Genomic DNA, 17,988 nt, shown 5'->3' with positions numbered 1-17,988 from the left:
CTATTATGCTTCTTCAGTGATACAACAACAGCAACAAGAATAGCTGGTACTTTCCAAATATTCATTGATTTTATCCCCCAACAGGTCTGAGATGGAGGGGCTATTCTCATTTTCAGAAGAGGAAACTGAGGCTCAGAGGAGTCAGGCAGGGTTGTATTACCTGTTAGATGTCTGAGGCAGAATTAGAACCTAGAACACTAGGACCTAAGGTTTCCAGAGCCCCAAACCAGTGATGTCTCCCACAGTCCATGCTCATTCTATTCACAGAGGTTGTATGTCTTTTTAGATAGCCTTTTCTCCTTCCTTCTTCAGGCCAGTCTGACATAATTCCCAGAATGTTGTCACATTCCATAAGCACTGGGGAGGGAACAGGAGAGCTTTCCCAGCCTCCCTCAGGCTGCCAGGCATGTATCACAGGTTTTGTCCTTGGACCTGAGCCAGCCCTTGCCCAGGCCTCCCTCCTCTCCCCCTGCCTTCCAGCCTGCTAAGCCCTCAGTCACCTGGGCTCACACACTCACCCAGACTTTTTGACCCTTTCTTGGTGGATGCTCCCTTTTCACCATCATTTTCTCGGGAGGGCTGGGTGCATTTGGCCAAAACAAAATACAATTTTTAACAATATTCTATAGAACAGGGGAAGCAGCAGCAATATCACACACTTCCTTGATGCTTGGAAGTGGGGCAGCCCACCACACCACACCAAGCCCAGGCTTTGAGCAGGCCTTGGGCCAAAGAAGCAGAGGTCCCCAAAGTGGCATGTCTTACATGCCAATGGCTGTCTCCATGTGTGTGCCTGGCACCTAGTTAAGGAAGATCAAATTCAGTGGAAGAGACACAGGAGTACTCCACACATAGCTGACTATAAGCTCCTTGAGGGCAGGTACTGGGGGGGGTTGCTCTTTTTGCATTCCCAGTGTCTAGCACAGGGTACGGCACACAGCAGGTGCTTAATAAGTGTTCATCACCTGTTTCATCCTTCAGTGTCTAGCACAGGGTCTGCCAAGTAGCTGTGAAATGAGGGTTTGAGGAATTTGTTGCATTGGACTGAATTGATGCATTCCAGCCCCCATGAAAGCATGGTGGAAGAGAAAGAGCCCAGTGCCTACTGAGGTCAACGTGATATGAGATTGGGTTGGGAAAGGATGGTGAGCTCTTAGCTATGTAAGGGATTGTCTCCGTTGGTTCTAGATATTCTTGGGGAGACACATTTCTGAGGCAACGCAAACACCTTGACTATAGCAAGACGTGCATGAGAAACTGGACCCATCACATCCTGGAACTCCTCTGAAGCTCTAAAGGCAGTTCAAAGGGCCTTCCTCTGGTGGGGAAGCTTTTGTCCTGATCTGAGGCGTGGTCTCATCTCCCAGCTCAAGGCCGTAGTCACTCTTGTGCATCCTTTGGCATATCCTAATCTCTCTATGTTTTCGGAGTTCTGTTTGCTTCTTGGTCTTCACAAATAAGTTTGGTCGCCATACACAGTCAGTTCTGAGCTTTTGTGTAACTGGTTTTGAGTGGGGAGAGGCATTACTTCGAATTGAATGCATAGATATTCAGTGTAGGAAAAAAAGTAAACAAACATTGCCTACTCCATGCCATGCACTGTCTTAAAAGCCTCTGGGGTCAAAGCTGGGGTTTTCAAACACACGAACCCACAAGGAACCACACAGGCAGCTTTGGCACCAGGGAACAAGGAATTTGTACCTTGAGATGGGAAACTTCTGGGGATATGCATATTTTGAAGAAAGAGAAAGTATAAGCTACAAAGCCAAGTACAACAAACACAGGCTCAATTTAATTCAGTTCAACAAGCATTTATTAAGCACCTATTATATACCAAGTAAGCATGCTGTTAGGCACTGTGTATAAAGACAAATATGCAAAGAGAAAAATAAATTGGTCTCTGACCTCAGAAGCCTACGATCTACTGAGGGGAGCTTCTATAAGGAGTGTGTGTGTATGTGTGTGAATGTGTGTATGTATATATGCATGTGTGTCTGTGTGTATCCTTCTGTGTATGTCTGTGTCTGTGTGTGTCCATGTGTGTGTCTCTGTGTGAGTGTATATGTATATGCATGTGTGTCTGTGTGTATCCTTCTGTGTCTGTGTGTGAGTGTGTTTGAGTGTATATGTGTATGCATGTGTGTGTGTGACATAGTCAGACCTCTGTTTTAGGGAAGCAATTTGTCAGCTGAGTGATGGAAGAACTGGAGTGGGCAGAGACTTGAGACAGGCAGGACTGGAAGGCCATTACAAGTCCATGTGCAGGGGGATGAGAGGAAACACCAGGAATTCACCATCTTCTCTGTGGCCCCCACCTTCTCCTCCCAGCTTCCCTATTTCTGTCCAGGGTGCTGCTCTCTTCCTAATCACCCCAGTTCACCACCTTAGAATCATGCTCAGCTCTTCCCTGCCCCTGATCATACCCAATACCCCGCATACAATCAGATGTAAAACATGTTGGTTCTATCACCCCCAAATCTCTCTACCCCCATGCCCTTCTCTCCTATTAAATGACCACCATAACCAAGTCCCTCATTGTTTCTTCACTGGACAATAACTTTGCAATAGACTTCAATTGCCTTCTGTGGCTCCAATCTTTCCAAAGCATCTTCTGCTAAGTTGACATTCCTAAGGCAGAGGTCTGACCACGTCATTTCCCTTCTCAAAAAACTTCAGTGGCTCCTATTATCTCCATGATCAAATGCAGGTTCTTCCCTTTGGTTTTTAAGCCCTTTCTCAGCATGCTTCCAGCTTTATCTTTCTAGGCTCCTTACACATTACTCCCTGCCCTGTCCTCTACAGCCCAGCCAAACTGGTCCTCTTACTACTCCCACACAGGTCATTCCCTCTCCCAGCTCCTGTATTTGTAGAGTCTGTCTGTCATGCCTGGAATGTTCTCCCTCCTGACTTAGAAACCCTGGATTTTTAATTGTTTCAGTCATGTCCGACTCTTTGTGACCCCATTTAGGGTTTTCTTGGCAAAGATATTGGACTGGTTTGCCATTTCCTTCTCTAGCTCATTTTACAAATGAGGAAACTGAGGCAAACAGGGTTAAGTTACTTTGCCCAGAGTCACACAGCTAGTAAGTGTCTGAGACAGGATTTGAATTCAAGAAGATGTATCTCCCTAACTCCCGGTCTAGCACTCTATCTTACAATCCCTATCTCCTTCCAGAGAGCAATTCAGTGACCACCTCCTACAGGAAGTCTTTCTTGATTCCCTTCTCTGCTATTGTCTCCCCTTCTAAAATGTATTTTTTATTATTCTATATATTTTGTATCATATGCATCCTGTATGCATGTATTTATTTTGTATCTGTCTATATTTTGCATCATATGTGTGCAGTTCCCCTGATTGGCTGTAAGTTCTCAGCTTCTCTGGACTCCAGCAGATTCAGTGGAGAGACAAACATCATGGCATGACTAAAAACCAAGGTGAGGTACAGTAGATGAAACATGTCAATGCCATAACCTCTCAAAGCTCAAGGGAAAGGTTTGCATGGAACAAAGACAATTTTGCAGATCTTAGAAAGCTTCAGCATTTACATTTGGTTTGCAAAGTGGATATAGCATTGCTTATCATAAAAATGCTGCCCATTCCTTAACTAGATCTTCTTTGCAATTCTTGCAAAGATGACTTGATTTTCCCTACTTGGATTGCAAACAGTTGTAATTATTTCCATTAAAACCTCATCTCTAAGTTGTACCACAGTGCTAGGAACAGCAGAGGCATTTACTTGCATGTTATCCTTTTAAATATCACATTTGCCAAATTGCACCTTGCAAACAACCTTTTTTTCCCCTAATTTACTTTTGCCTGAAAAATAAGACAAATATTTGCACTGATCTATATGAGCCCCTGAGAAAATGAACCAGAGAAGAAAAAGGCAAAAGACTCCAGTATCTTTGCCAAGAAAACCCCCAAAGGCATCACAAAGAGGCAGAAACAGAAAATGGAAAATCTCACAGTTTTGTAGGATCCCTTCCTTCCTTCCTCCTTTGTCTCTATTAACAGCTAACTGATGATGCATGCATCATTAACCTATAACTTGCAAGACATTGAGGACAAAGTAAATAAGGCTGGGTTAGCACCTGTCCTGAAGGAGGTCTCAATCCAGCAAAGGGGATGTGCAGCCTGAGATACAATGCCTGTAATAAAAGGGTGTGGCTCAATTCTTGCATGGCGGAAGTGCCACCTAGAGACAGTTGTGTGTACCCTAAAACTGTGTGCAACAGAGATCCTTACCCAAATAATACTCAGGCTTCTCAAGGTAGGAGGCAGAAAAGAATGGTTTATTACTATCTGGAGAAAGGGCCACCCTCCTGACAAATGGTCAGGGAGGAGAATTAGTTTACAAAAGAAAATGGCAAAGTTATAAAGCCCTAACGTGGAATTCTCCCCCACCCCTCTCCTGACCCTTTTCTTCCATTAGCTGGAAGTTAGGTGTACAATCTAAACGCGGCAATCTACCTCAAGGACGGGAACAAGCAAACAGTAGATCACCTGATGTACATTTGAGAAAGCACTTCTGTCCTTTTTTGGCATATCTTGTGCTGAGGTGGCATTGGGGAGGGTCTCTATTGCTCTAAGTCCCAGATTTCTGCAAGGTCAGGTGACCTCTAAACTTAGGCCTAGTGGATGCTGAAGCCACTCGAGGTTTGATTTCTCAGAATGGGGAAACTTCACTGTAAATTATCCTTCACACAGTCAAGGAGAGAGATGACTTCTGGCCATTGTGGGAAAGGGCAGGGTCAGTGACTGGACAGTTTCATGAGGAATCAATCAATCAGACAATCACCAAGCATTTCTTAAGCCCTTACCGTGTGCTTAGAATCAAACTGATCCCTAGAGCTCAAAGACAGAACTGAACCCCCCTTTCCCTTTCTAATGGGGCAGACATGTATACATGTACACAATGATAACCAGAGATGACCATTAAGTGATGAGAATTCTGCTGTAAAAAGAGTTTCATGCAATGCCCTGGTTTTGACTTTTGAGGTATTTCTTGGCCTTTTTGAAGACTTGGTTTGCATTTCAACAGACTCCCAAAGAAACTTTCTGCTTTCCTCTAAATCGTTACGCGTGTGGTGCAGTATCCTATGAAATTCTCTGAGGATTCATGGTTTTCTAATTTGTAACAGTGATCATTGAATGCCTTGCCCTTTAAAATGAAGAAAGCTCAAAGTCTATCTCCCTGCTTGCAATCTCCCACATCCCCACCACTTCTCACCTTTCCTCAAGGTGCCAGCTCATTCAGTGAGTGTGATATCATGCCAGTCTTTTCCATTGGTTTCTTTTGTCTTCACTGTTGTTTGCGGTTGTTCTTTTGCATTAAAGATCCAGTTACATAAACATTGAGTATCAATGGGTGTTAATGTGATGGCTCAGGAAGTGCATAAGAATTTGTCCCATCGAAATAAATGGTAATTAGGTTTTTAATTTAGAAGAATTCTCCTTCAGTGGGAGTGGAAGAGGGACTGTGCACACAAGAATGACTGTATACAAAACTTAACAGCAAGCAGATACAAGGTTCAGTTGGGGGAGCAGCTACAGACCAAAAGTGAAAAAGATGGGCGGGAGACATTGTAGATTGCCTTGGATGATGGATTAGGGAGGAGAGCTCAAGGTGGCAGGAAGTAGTGGGGTAGAACTGAATGTTTAGAAGCTGGAGTCTGGGCAGTAGAAGACAGCCCTGACAGAGGTATGGAGAGCCAGGCAGAGCAGGGAAAGAGAGACCAGAGGAGGGAGCTCAGTCAGTGGCATCGTCTGGTTGTGGAGTTATGAAGGCCTACACTAGGGTGTGGAAATGAAAGAATAGATGCAGGAGAGTGGGGGCAGAAAGAGGTGGGACATGGCAACTCACTTGATATCAGACGAACCAAAAACGAGGACACCTAAGATAACTTCAAGGTTGTAAGTCATGTTGACTAGAAGAATGATGATATTAACTATTTGAAACAGGAAAGTAGCGTTTTTCCAGAGATAGACTTGAATTGGAATATATTGAGTTTGAGACTCTTTTGGAAGCCCATGCCCAAACCACCACTACCCATCTAGACAGCCAGCCCTGAAAGACTCACCAAGCAATTCCCCATGTCCCTGTGGCCTGGCTGGGGATTGCTGGTATTTTTAGAGTTGAGGATGCCCAGACAGGTTGAATGAATGATTCTTCTCCTAAGTGCTGGAGTCTGAATTTGAAATGGGATCTCTTCTGCCTCTAATTCCATACTCCTTCTGCCATCTCATACAATCCCAAGGCTCAAGCCCAGAGCAGAAAAGAGCAAAAGGCAACTTTCTCAGAGCTCTCGGTTCAGTGTATGTGCAGTTGTGACCCCTGAGCAGAGTTAAGCTACAGAACAGACCTGCTTGTAGGATATCAAGGATTGAATTGGTTAATCCAGGCAGAAGCCTTGGCCCAAGCCGGAGCCAGGCTCTCAGTCTAATAGCCCTCATTTCTCTCACTGTTGCATTGTCTCTTTTCCACTCTATAGAGCAGGTCCCTGAACATAGGAGATACTTAATCAAGGCTTTTCACTCATTGGCTGGCAGCTAGGTGGCATGGCAAATGGAGCACCTGACCTGAAGTCAGGAAAGACCTATATTCAAATCCTGCTTCAGATACTTAGTGGCTGTGTGACCCGAGGCAAGTCACTTGACTTTTCCTAGTCTCAAGTTTTTGATCTATAAAATGGGGTTAATAGCGCCCACCTCCCAGGTTTGCTGTGAGAACCCAATGAGTTAAGAGATGCAAAGTGCTGGACACTGGGCCATGATCAAAGGGAATAGCAAGGCTGTTTGGCCTTTTGGAGGCCAGGACACACCAAACCTCATCTGGACTTTGGAGTCAGCATCATTGAGCTTAGACTCAGGGTCGAACTGTCTTCCCAGCCATTACAGAACCATGGATTTAGAGCTGGAAGGGGCCTTTTTAGTAGACACCTTCCTAGTCCACTGTGCTCACTGTACAAAAGAGCAAGATGAGAGCCAGGCAGTGATGTTGTGTGCGCAGCTCCCATAGCCGTGCAGTGACCATCAGGACCCCTCTGGGAGAAACAGCCCCAGGAACAGCGCTGGACATCACAAGCAGGAGGGCAAGGTCCTGCCTCCAAAGCCCTGGAGCTGCTCAAGCAGATTTTCTCAGCTCCCACCTAATACTATACATAGTTTGTGAGAATTAACATCATTGATGTAGGTAGACGAGCTCTGATTTCCTCAGAGCAGGGAATTCCCAGCAGCAAACTCCTCGGTCCTGAAGTTCACCACAAGGTCACATGGCTAGGACACAGCAGAAGCAGAATTTGAACCTAGCTCTTCCCAGCTCCAAGCCCATTGCTGCCCTATTCATTACCACTGCTCTTAGAATGCCTTTTACATGATTAACTTACAGCCTAAGAACATTTTCCCCACTGTGCTGTCAATGGCTTGGAGAGATCAAGCTTGGTGGCTTTGAATGAAACTAGCCAGGAACTTTCTCCACTCTTCAGCTAGCTTCATGACATTTACCTTTTCTGAAAGGAGGGATCTGGTGTCACTTTATCAGAGACTCATAAGCTACCCTTCCTGAGACTGAAATCTGACCCCCCCTTGGAGCCCCAGGTCTGATGTGGTCTCTGCTACAATTGTCTTCCTTGTCAGTGGGGCATCTCTGGGACCATCCAGTGCCCTCTGAAAAGGCGGCATTATTTCAAGCCACAGAGGCGAGGTGATGCAAAGCCCATCCCCCATGTCATCCTTTAGATTTGCAAAGCGCTTGGTATCCATCATTAACTCATAGAACCACAAGCTAGGAGGGACCTCAGGAGCCATCTAGTCTGACGGAAACATGAAAGAGATCCCCAACATAACATATACATCATCTTTGTAAAAATTTAATTTATTTCTTTTTAGCATTCATTTTCTAACTTTTTGAATTCTATCTTTTCTTCTTCACTCACTCATTGAGAAAGCAAGCAATAGGATGTCAATTACACATATGAAATCACCCAAAACATATTTCCGTATTAGCCACCACCTACATTGTCTTGCGTGATCTTCGGACAATGCTGTGAACCAGTTAGTATAAATCACATCTCATTCTGGCAAATGGAGAAACAGTAGCTCAGAGGTCAATGATTTGCCTATTGGCACATAGCTAGGGTGTGTCAGAGGGGAGGAAGGAGTTCATTACAGGCAGAAGGCAGGCTGTGCAGTTGGACCCAGTATTCTGGGGAATTCCTGGAGTCTCTGTAAATATATATATATATATATATATATATATATATATATATACAGTTTAACTTGATAATCTTGGCATTAGATACAATTCAAATTTAGGATTGATATTGGGAAACATTTCCTAAAATTTAAAAGAGGCACTTGAAATCCCTGGGGGAGGGGCTCCTTATTCCCTAAGGGCTATTGAGAAAATCAAATATCTTCATGGAGAAAAAATGGGTTCAGAGTCGTACCTCACACAGCATCCTCTCACTGGACCGATTAGCTAACCTGGACCTCACTTTGTCCACAAGTCCCTTCCCCCACCCTCAGTTATCTAAACATCTCCCCAACGGGAAAAAAACTCAGAAATGCCAGAAGATAAAGGAATATCATTTTTGTTTGAGAGGGAAAATGAGGAAAATGACCCTCCAAGTGCTCCAGTGACTTTCCCTTGGTCTCATAGCTAGTAAATGGTGAAGTTAATAAGTAGTCAATTAAGATACAGCCTCAAATCCAGGAAGACTTGGTTTCAATCCCTCTAAGGCCGTGGATAGTTTTCAATGACCTTAAGCTTCAGAGAAGGTGCTGATCTGCATTGGTAGAGGCCACTTCTTCCACTGGGAGTTCCTGTAACCAATTTATTTTGCTTTTTGTCTGAGTTGTGGAGAGCAGGGGACTTGCTGACTCCACCAAGTTCTGGAACACTAAAGAAACTTCTAAATGAAATTCATAAACACTTAAAAGGTTTCAACCTAACTATCCAAATGAGGAAAACTAAATGGATGAAAAATGTGTTGTTGTTTTTTCCCAGGTTAAGATTGGTGGATTGGTGTCTGCATGTGGGTGTAGCCATCTTGTCCATGTAGCTGACCATCATTCCACATGTCTTGGGCATATACTGCAGGTGCATGATGAACTGAGTTTAGGATTGAGTAGAAGGAGAGGGAAGACTGTGAGATTGTTTGGGGGAGTTGGGCAGTGATTTTAATGCCTCCGGACTTCTCAGTTGTCAATAACATGTATTTATTAAGTGTGTATTGTGTGCTAGGCACTGGAGATACAAATAAAGGCAAAAACAAAACCAAAGAGCTGGAAACAAGGGGCGTCTGACACCGACATTCTCCCGTTGATGTTCTCTGGCCATGGGCCGTGGAAAGCCACATTATCCAAAGAATCAAAATAGAACAAGACTCGGTTTGAATCTAGACTCGAAAGCTCGTGACTTGTGTGACACTAGGCAAATCACTTGAACTTCCTAAGGTTTTGTTTCTTCATCTGCAAATGAGGACATTGGACTTGATGACCTCTGAGGACCCTCTTTTATTTAGATCTGCGGTCCCCAAGGGTAATGGTGGCCATGAGTAGACTACGATATATCATTGAAGTAGAATCAGAGCTCTTTCTACTGACAAGTTCAGACTGGGAAAAGGTAGGCTGGTCATGTACTGAGGGTACAGATGGGATAACAGATAGCTAACCCATATCCTCCAAGGGATGATGAAGCCACCACTATAGAAGTTGTTGCTTTTTTCTTTAATTCATTTCATTTCTTTTCTTTTTTGGTGGGGCTGGAGGTAAGGATGTGAGCAAGAGTTTCCTAGCGTGAAAAAACACGAATGGGTCGTAATCTGTCCTTTCACAGGGAGTTTCCACATTGATGGAAATCCCAGAACTGTTGACATTCTGAACTAGGGAAAAGAGGAAGTGAAGAGATTTGTTGGCCGTAAAACGATTGGAATAGATTATTGGAGACAAACTCAATGGGTTGGATTCTTCAAAGAAAAAAAAGCATTTGGAAAACAAAAAGTAATATCTACAAAATAAAAAGAAATAGATTGGGAAAATATTTATGGCAAATAGCAAATAAAAGTCTTATTGTTATGGTCACAAAAGGGTTAGAGTTTGCTGAAGGACATAAACCAAAGTGAGGTGGGGGGTGTTCCACAGTGGATGGGTTTCTATAGTTTAAAAAGCAATCTTTCTAGCTTCATTGTTACTAGCAAAAATAGAAAGGTGGCAAGACTGTGACTCTTAGCACAAGGAGGGTAAGACTGTGACCAGAAGGACTCAGGAATGTGCTTTCCATAGCTCAGCTTGAACATGTGTGGGACTTTGCCATTGGATGACAATGGTATTGTAATCATAGTAAATTCTGACAGAGGATTGAGTGACATTTGGGCAGAGGAAAGAAGGGAAAAGGAATGCCTGTGTGCATCATGGAGAAAGGAGGATGAAGGAAGAAGGCTTAATCAATAGGAAATCTTTTCTTTCTTAGGTTGGAAGGGATGGGGAAGTATGGCCAAGTTGTGGCCTGCCCCTTGGAGCTGCTAGTGGTAGTAATGGGGGCAAATTCTACCTTTAAATAATGTTAGCTTTCCTTGGCATTTTTCTCAAGTGAGAAAAGCCACAATGGAGGGAAAGATGGGAGCAATTTAGACACTAAGACTTTATAAGGAATTGATATGTGTGTAGGTGTATATTTCCCAATGCTATACTTTTTCTTTTTATTGGTGACTTAGAAGGGTAGACAGCATCCTTATCCAATTTCTAAATGACACATGAGATGGTTGCAATGGGAATGGGAATTTGAAGATCTTCCCTGCCCCTTAAGAGACATAGGGGGGAGTTTAAAGACTTCCCCTGCTTTGAAAGTAAACTCTGTCCCCTAATAGGCTGAATGCAGTCACATGGAGGCTATTGTGGGAGGAGTTTGCTGAAGGGAAGCAGAGCCCACAGGAAGCTGGGAGAAAGAGCTAGACAGACAGTGGGGGAGAGAAGAAGACCTCTGTCAAGGAGTCATTTAGGCTGATCTTGTATTGGTGTGTGGGAAGGCTGAAGGATGCTACGGCTTTCAGCATTATTATGACTTCTGAATATCTTTGGTACTATGATGGAGTCGGCTTACTGGTTTTGGGATTTGGCTTTCTGGTGTCTAAATAAATGCTTCACTTCTATTCTCTATCTGGAGAATCTGGCATATTTTGTGATCAAACATTATGCAATACTTATAGTCACAGTCTTGATCATGATCGTTGGTGCTGTAAATATTGCATTGGTGCTATAATAGTTAACACATTGGATGACACAGTTAGTATCTAAAAAGGATTTGGCAGGCTAGATCTTGAGACAGAATCTACTAAGATTAATTTTAATAAGAACAAATATGAATGTCTTATACTTAAGTTCAAGAAATCAACTTCAGGGACTTTTGCTTTTTACTTTGTACCCCAGTAGATAATACAGTGCCTGGCATGTAGAAGGAACTTAATAAATATTTGTTGATTAATAAAGTATAAAGTTAACAGGCATATATTAAGGATGTGCAATGTGCCAGGCTCTGAGCTAAGTATCTGAGATGCAAAGAAATGTGAAAAATCACTATCTTCAAGGAGTTCACATTCTAATTCTTAATTCTAAGTATAATTTATAAGTTTGGAGAGGCATGGTCAGTCAGCAATTTTTCTGAAAGAAAAATCTGCCTGTGTTAATGGACACAACTTAAATGAGTCAACAGTGTGATGGAAGTCAGAAAAGCATATACGATCTTGGGCTGTATTGAAAGAGGGAGGGAACTTCTAGGAATAAGGACATGATGGTCAGACTGTGCTCTCTTTGCCCTGGTTAGACCAACTCTGGACACAGGTTTGTGAAGAACATGAATGAGCTGCAGAGTGTCCAGAGGAAAGCAAACACAATGATGAGAACATCCTATCCACATCATTTGAGAACCAATGGAAGGAACTAGGGATTTTTCCTTAAGAGAAGAGAAGACTCATGGGGGAATCTAATAGCAATCTTCAGGTATATGAGCATGTGAGAGAGATTCAATTGTTTCATCTTGGACTCAGAAAGCAAAATAAGGAATAAAGTTCAGAAGTAAAAAATAGTTAAATTTTAGAGGAGGTGGAAGGAAAGAATCTTTCTAAAAGTGTCCAATCCCAAAGGGGAATGGGCTGCTTCAGGAGACAGTGGATTCCCATTCACCTGAGGTCATCAAGCAGATGTAGCATGACCATTTATAGGGTGTGCTGTAGAGGAAATTATTTGGGTGGAATCAATCAAATTAGATGGCCACTGAGCTCTTTTTCAACTTGGACTTTCTGAGAAATCATCAAAAGACATGAATAGTTAATTTTTCAAAGAAAATAAAAGTTCTTAATAACCAACATGAAATAATGTTCCAAATCCTTAAATCCTCAAAAAAAGATAAATCATACAACCTTAAGATATTACTTTAAAATCTACCTTTAGGAGATATCACTAACCATTCTCTGTTAACTTATTGATAGTGATAAAAATCACTGGATGAAAACTAATAGGACCTTTTTTATAGGAACTAAAACATAGAATAGAACAAATGCAATACTTATTAACCCATCATCTTGGAAATGCCAACATTCTATATTTTAGATAACTAGTAAAAATTTTTCCCTCCTGGATCATTGCTTTGTTGTGGTGGAAGGACTTGCATAGCCCAATGGAACTAGGATCTAAGCCATGCAGGGTTACCCAAAACAGCTAGGGCATTGTGGAGGATTTTGACAAAATGTGATCTACTGGAAAAGGACAAGACCAAATAGTCCAGTATCTTTGCCAAGGAAGTCCTACAGACAGTATTAAAATGATCAAAGAAATGACACCAGAAGATGAGCCCCTCAGGTTGTAAGGTTTCCAACATGCTACCGGGGAAGAGCAGAGAATAGTTTCAGTACTGATGAGGCAGCTGGGCTGAAGTCGAAAGGAAACTCAGCTGTAGATGTGTCTGGTGATGAAAGGAAAGTCTGGTGCTGTAAAGATCAATACTGCATGGGAACCTGGAAATAAGACCTATAAACCAAGGTTACCTGGATGTGATAAAAGAGGAAATGAAAAGATTAAACACCAACATCTTGGGAGTCAGTGAACTTAAATGTTTGAAAATGGGAGAATTTAATTCAGGTGATCATTACATGCACTACTGTGGGCAAGACTCCCTTAAAAGAAATGGAGTAGCCCGTATAATCAGTAAGAGATTGGAAAAAGCAATACTGAGGTATAATCTCAAAAATAACAGAATGACATCTTTTCAAATCAAGGCAAACCATTCAGCATCACAGTAATACAAATCTATGCCCCAACTACTAATGGCAAAGAGGCCAAAGTTGCTAAGTTCCATGAAGACCTACAGCATCTAGAAATAACACCTCAAAAATGTCACATTCATCAGAGGGGATTAGTATGCTAATGTAGGAAATCAAAACATAATTCGAATCAATAAGCACGTTTGGCCTTGGAGCACAAAATTAAGCAGGACACAGACTAACAGAGTTTTGCCAAGATAAGTTGCTGGCCATAGCAAACATTCTTTTTCAACAACTCTAAAGGTGACTATATATGGATGTCATTGTTTGGTCAATAAAGAAATCAAGTTGATTATATACTTTGCTGTCAGAGGTGGATAAGGTCTATATAGTCAGTTAAAATAAGACCTGGAGCTGACTATGGCTCAGATCAAGAGCTTCTTCTTGAAACATTCAGACTTAAATGGAAGACAGTGGGGAATTAGGCCCCATAGCGATGACCCAAATAACATTTTTTTATGAATATGAAGTGGAGGAGATGAATAGATTTAGGGGATTAGATGTGGTAGATAGAGAGCCTGAAGAACTATGGACAGAGTCACAATATTGAACAGGAGGCACCCACGAAAAACATTCCAAAAAGTAAGACAAGTAGGAAAGCAAAATGGCTGCCTCATGAAGCTTTACAAATGACTGAGGAAAGAAGGAAAGTGAAAGGCAAAGGAGAAGGCGAAAGATATACCCAAAGGAATGCAGAATTCCAGAGAATAAGGATGAGAGGTGAGATAAGAAGGCTGTTGTTGCTGCTGTTGTTGTTTCTAAAACAAGCAATTCAAAGAAATAGCAGAAAACAATAGAATGACAAAGACAGCTTTCTTCAAGAAACTTAGGAGATATGTCAGGGGAAAGTTTCGTGCAAAAATGGGCATATTAAAAAACAAAAAGGGTAGGGACTTAACGTAATTAGAAGAGATTAAGAAAAGTTGGCAAGAATATACAAAAGAACTATTTTAAGAAAGATCTTAATATCACCATAACCAAAAGGGTGTGGTTACTATCTAGGGCCAGACATCCTGGAGAATGAAGTTAAGTGGGCCTTAGGAAGCATTTTGCCAGTAAGGCTAATGGAGGTAATGGAATTCCAGATGAGCTATTTAAAATCCCAAAAGATTATGTTGTTAAAGAGCTTGTTAGGCCAACAAATTTAGAAAACTCAGCCATGACCACTGGATTAGAAACGATCAGTTTAGATCTCAATCCTAAAGAAGGGTAATGCCAACAAATGTTCAAATTACTGAACAATTGCCCTCATTTCACAAACCAGCAAGGTTATGCTTAAGATTCTTCAAGCTAGACTTTAGGAATGTGTGAACTGAGAAGAAAGGCTGGTTTTCCAAAAGGCAGAGGAACTAGAGACCAAATTGCCAGCATTCCTTGGATTATGGAGAAAGCAATTGAGTTCCAGGAAAATCTACTTCTGCTTCACTAATTACACCAAAGTCTTTGATTATGTGGATAACAACAAGAGGTAGCAAGACCCCAAAGAGACAGGAGCATCGGATTATCTTGTCTACTGAAGAACCTGCATGTAGGTCAAGAAGCAGCAATTAGAATTGAACATGGAACAACCGATTGGTGGAAGATTGTTTCTTTCCTTAATTTCTATGCAGAGTACCTCATGCAAAATGCCAGGATGGATGAATCAAAAGTTGGAAATAAGGTTGCTGAGAGAAATATCAACAATCTCAGCTATGCAGACAATACCCTGCTGGTGGCAGAAAGTGAAAAATTAACAAGCCACTTGATCAAAGTGAAAGAGAACATAAAATCTGGTTTGAAGCTTAACATAAAAAAACCCCTAAGATCTTGGCAACTGGGGTTCCATCCCTTTCTGGCAAATAGAGGGAGAAGAAATGGAATCAGTGTCAGATTTTACATTCTTGGGCTCAAAGATCACTGCAGATGGCCATTGAAGTCATGAAATTAAAAGATGCTTGCTTCTTGAAAGGAAAGCTCTGGCAAATCTGGACACCATACTAAAAAGCAGAAAGATCACCTTGTTGACAAAAGTCCATATAGTCAAAGCTTTGGTTTTTCCAGTAGCAATGGAGAGTTGGGCTATAAAAATGGCTGAGCATCTGAGAGAATCAACAATTTCAGATTATGGTGCTAGAGAAGACTTGAGAGTCCTGTGAACAGTAAGGAGATCAAATTAGTCAATCCTTAAACAAATGAATTTAGACTATTTATTGGAAAGTCGAATACTAAAGTTGAAGCTTAAATACTTTGGCCACATAACAAGAAGACAGGACTATTTGGAAAAGTCCCTGATCCTGGGAAAGATTGAAGGCAAAAGGAGAAGGGGATGGCAAAGGATGAGATGGATGGAGAATGTCATGGAAACAATGAATATGAACTTGTACAGATGGCAGGAGACAATGGAGACTATAAGGCCCTGGAATATTATGGTCCATGGGGTCATGAAAAGTTGGACATGATTGAATGACTGAACAACAGTAAAACTCTTAATAATAATAGAATAGTTGAAATGGTCTCCTTTTAAAGATTCTCAAAGCAATATATTCCCTTCAATAATTACAGTTCAGTGATTATTAACTGCTAAGTGATCTATTCTATCAGGACATATATTCTAGGCAGGCAAAGAAAATGGACAATCAGCTTTGTCTGAAATAGAACAATTAAAAGAAAATGGAACATACTATATCCAAAAAAAAAAGCACCACGTTTTAGATGTTTGCAAACTCTCTCTTAACAAAGATCCTCACTTTAACCCAAATATTATTTTGGAGATGCTATAAAACTGTGTATGATTGAATAGTGTCTCCACAAAATCAATATTGTGAGCCACCGAATGGCAATGGAGAAGTAGGGAGGTAAGCAGGTTATAGAAGATTCACAGTGATTTAAATGCAAGAAGTTTTGTAAAAAAAAAAATGTCCTTCAGGAAACAGATGATGAAAGATCCTGGGGCCACGTATCTAGCAAGAGTGAGGGTCATAAGTAGACAATTCAGGCCGTATGGGCACCCATAAGATTCAATTCAGTTCCACAAACATCCATTAAGCACCTACAAGGCAGGAACATTGGCACTAGGTAAGGCTCTATGGCAGATTTCTGGAAGGACATGGAGGTGGACAAAAGTTACACAGGGTGAGGAGGTACAGACAGGTCACACTTTACACTGTAGAATGCATGAGCCAAATAGATACTAGATTAATTGAAATGTTGAACAATCCATATAAAGTATTGATTACTCAATATCTTATTAAGCAAAAATGAACGGACTGATTCAGCTGTATATTGAGATTAGTTGTTTAATGATCGCTATATAGGGGTTGGACTAGATGAACTCTTCTAGCTCCAGATCCATGAACCTAGGATCCAACAAACACATCGAGCTAACCAGCCCTAAGTCTAGGATTTAGGTAGGCGAGTAATTGTGCAGCAATAAGTCAAAGCTTAGGACAGAAATTATTTGGAATTTGTGACAATTCACTCAAAGACCAAGTGAAATTTTATCTTTCTCTTACCAAAGGTAGTTGTGGCAGAGGCACAGTGATGCTGAGCAAACAAATCCTGTAAATAAAGTTAAACTGCTGGGATGCCTAAGGAGGGTAAGAGAAAAAAAAAAAACTCTTTCAACGCACTTATGCGCTATTTACATTTGAACAATTGATGCACCAATAACACAGACAACCATTCATTAAAGCAGGGACTGATCTGATTATTGCGTTGTACTTGAGAATGATAGCAGTGAATTTCCTGACAAATATTTAAAACTTCCGAGCAGCTTTATCCTAATTAGCCCAAACTCCTAGAGGCTTGACTGTTTTACATTAAAAACTGCATTGTAATCATGTTTCCTTTGGCAACTGCACTTTTCTAGTCATAATGAAGTTTCCCTGCATCAAATTTGTAATCACAAAAATGGAAATGGGAAATAATTAACAGTCTTTTTGCTTCAGGTAATTATCGGATTGTTTTTGTGGACTGATTTGGATGCTGGGAACATTTGCAAAATGCTAATTCACTTATCATTTGTCTTACCTGTAAACAATTCTATGTATTCCCATCCCAAAGTTTGTGAAGGGCTCTGCTATTTGACCCCAAAGGGTAGAACCAGCAGCGAAGAACAGGAGAAAGTTGAAGAGAAGACTGGGGGAGGGGGTCAAGATAACCTGGCCATCTCAGGAGGTCTTCACTGGAGACCTTCAGGCAAAGACTGGAGTCTATCACCTCTGGTTTATTCTAATATGAATCCCTTTGATGCAACCTTGGACTGGATGGCTCTAGAGATCCTTTCCAAAGCTACAATTCTAGAACTCAGTGATTCTGGACTATCACACAGCCTACTAAATGGTTTCCCTTCTTAGGTCTCTCCCTTCCAATTCATTTTCTACACCAGCAAAGCCAAATATTCTCTGACTGCAGCAGAAAACACTCCCACATGCTGTATGAACCAGATTAAAATGGGATTTGGAAATATTTAATAAAATAAGTAAACATACAACATAGATAAGGTTATTGTATAGTATTCTAAATCAATATGCTGCCTGCAGGATGCTTGGTGGCCCCTTGGTGGCCCCATTTGTAGTTTTCCTGATCTACACAGCTGGAAAAACCCTCTTAAGGCACAGTTCTGATGAGATAACTGCCTTCCCCAGGACTTCCAGTGGCTCCTTATTGCACCTAGGATACAATATTGAAGCC

Source organism: Petaurus breviceps, unplaced genomic scaffold, assembly GCF_028583685.1.
Source record: "Petaurus breviceps papuanus isolate PSGF00001 unplaced genomic scaffold, PetGlider_PUasm1.0 567, whole genome shotgun sequence".
Lineage (NCBI taxonomy): Eukaryota > Metazoa > Chordata > Mammalia > Diprotodontia > Petauridae > Petaurus > Petaurus breviceps.
Note: the sequence above shows the minus strand (reverse complement) of the source record.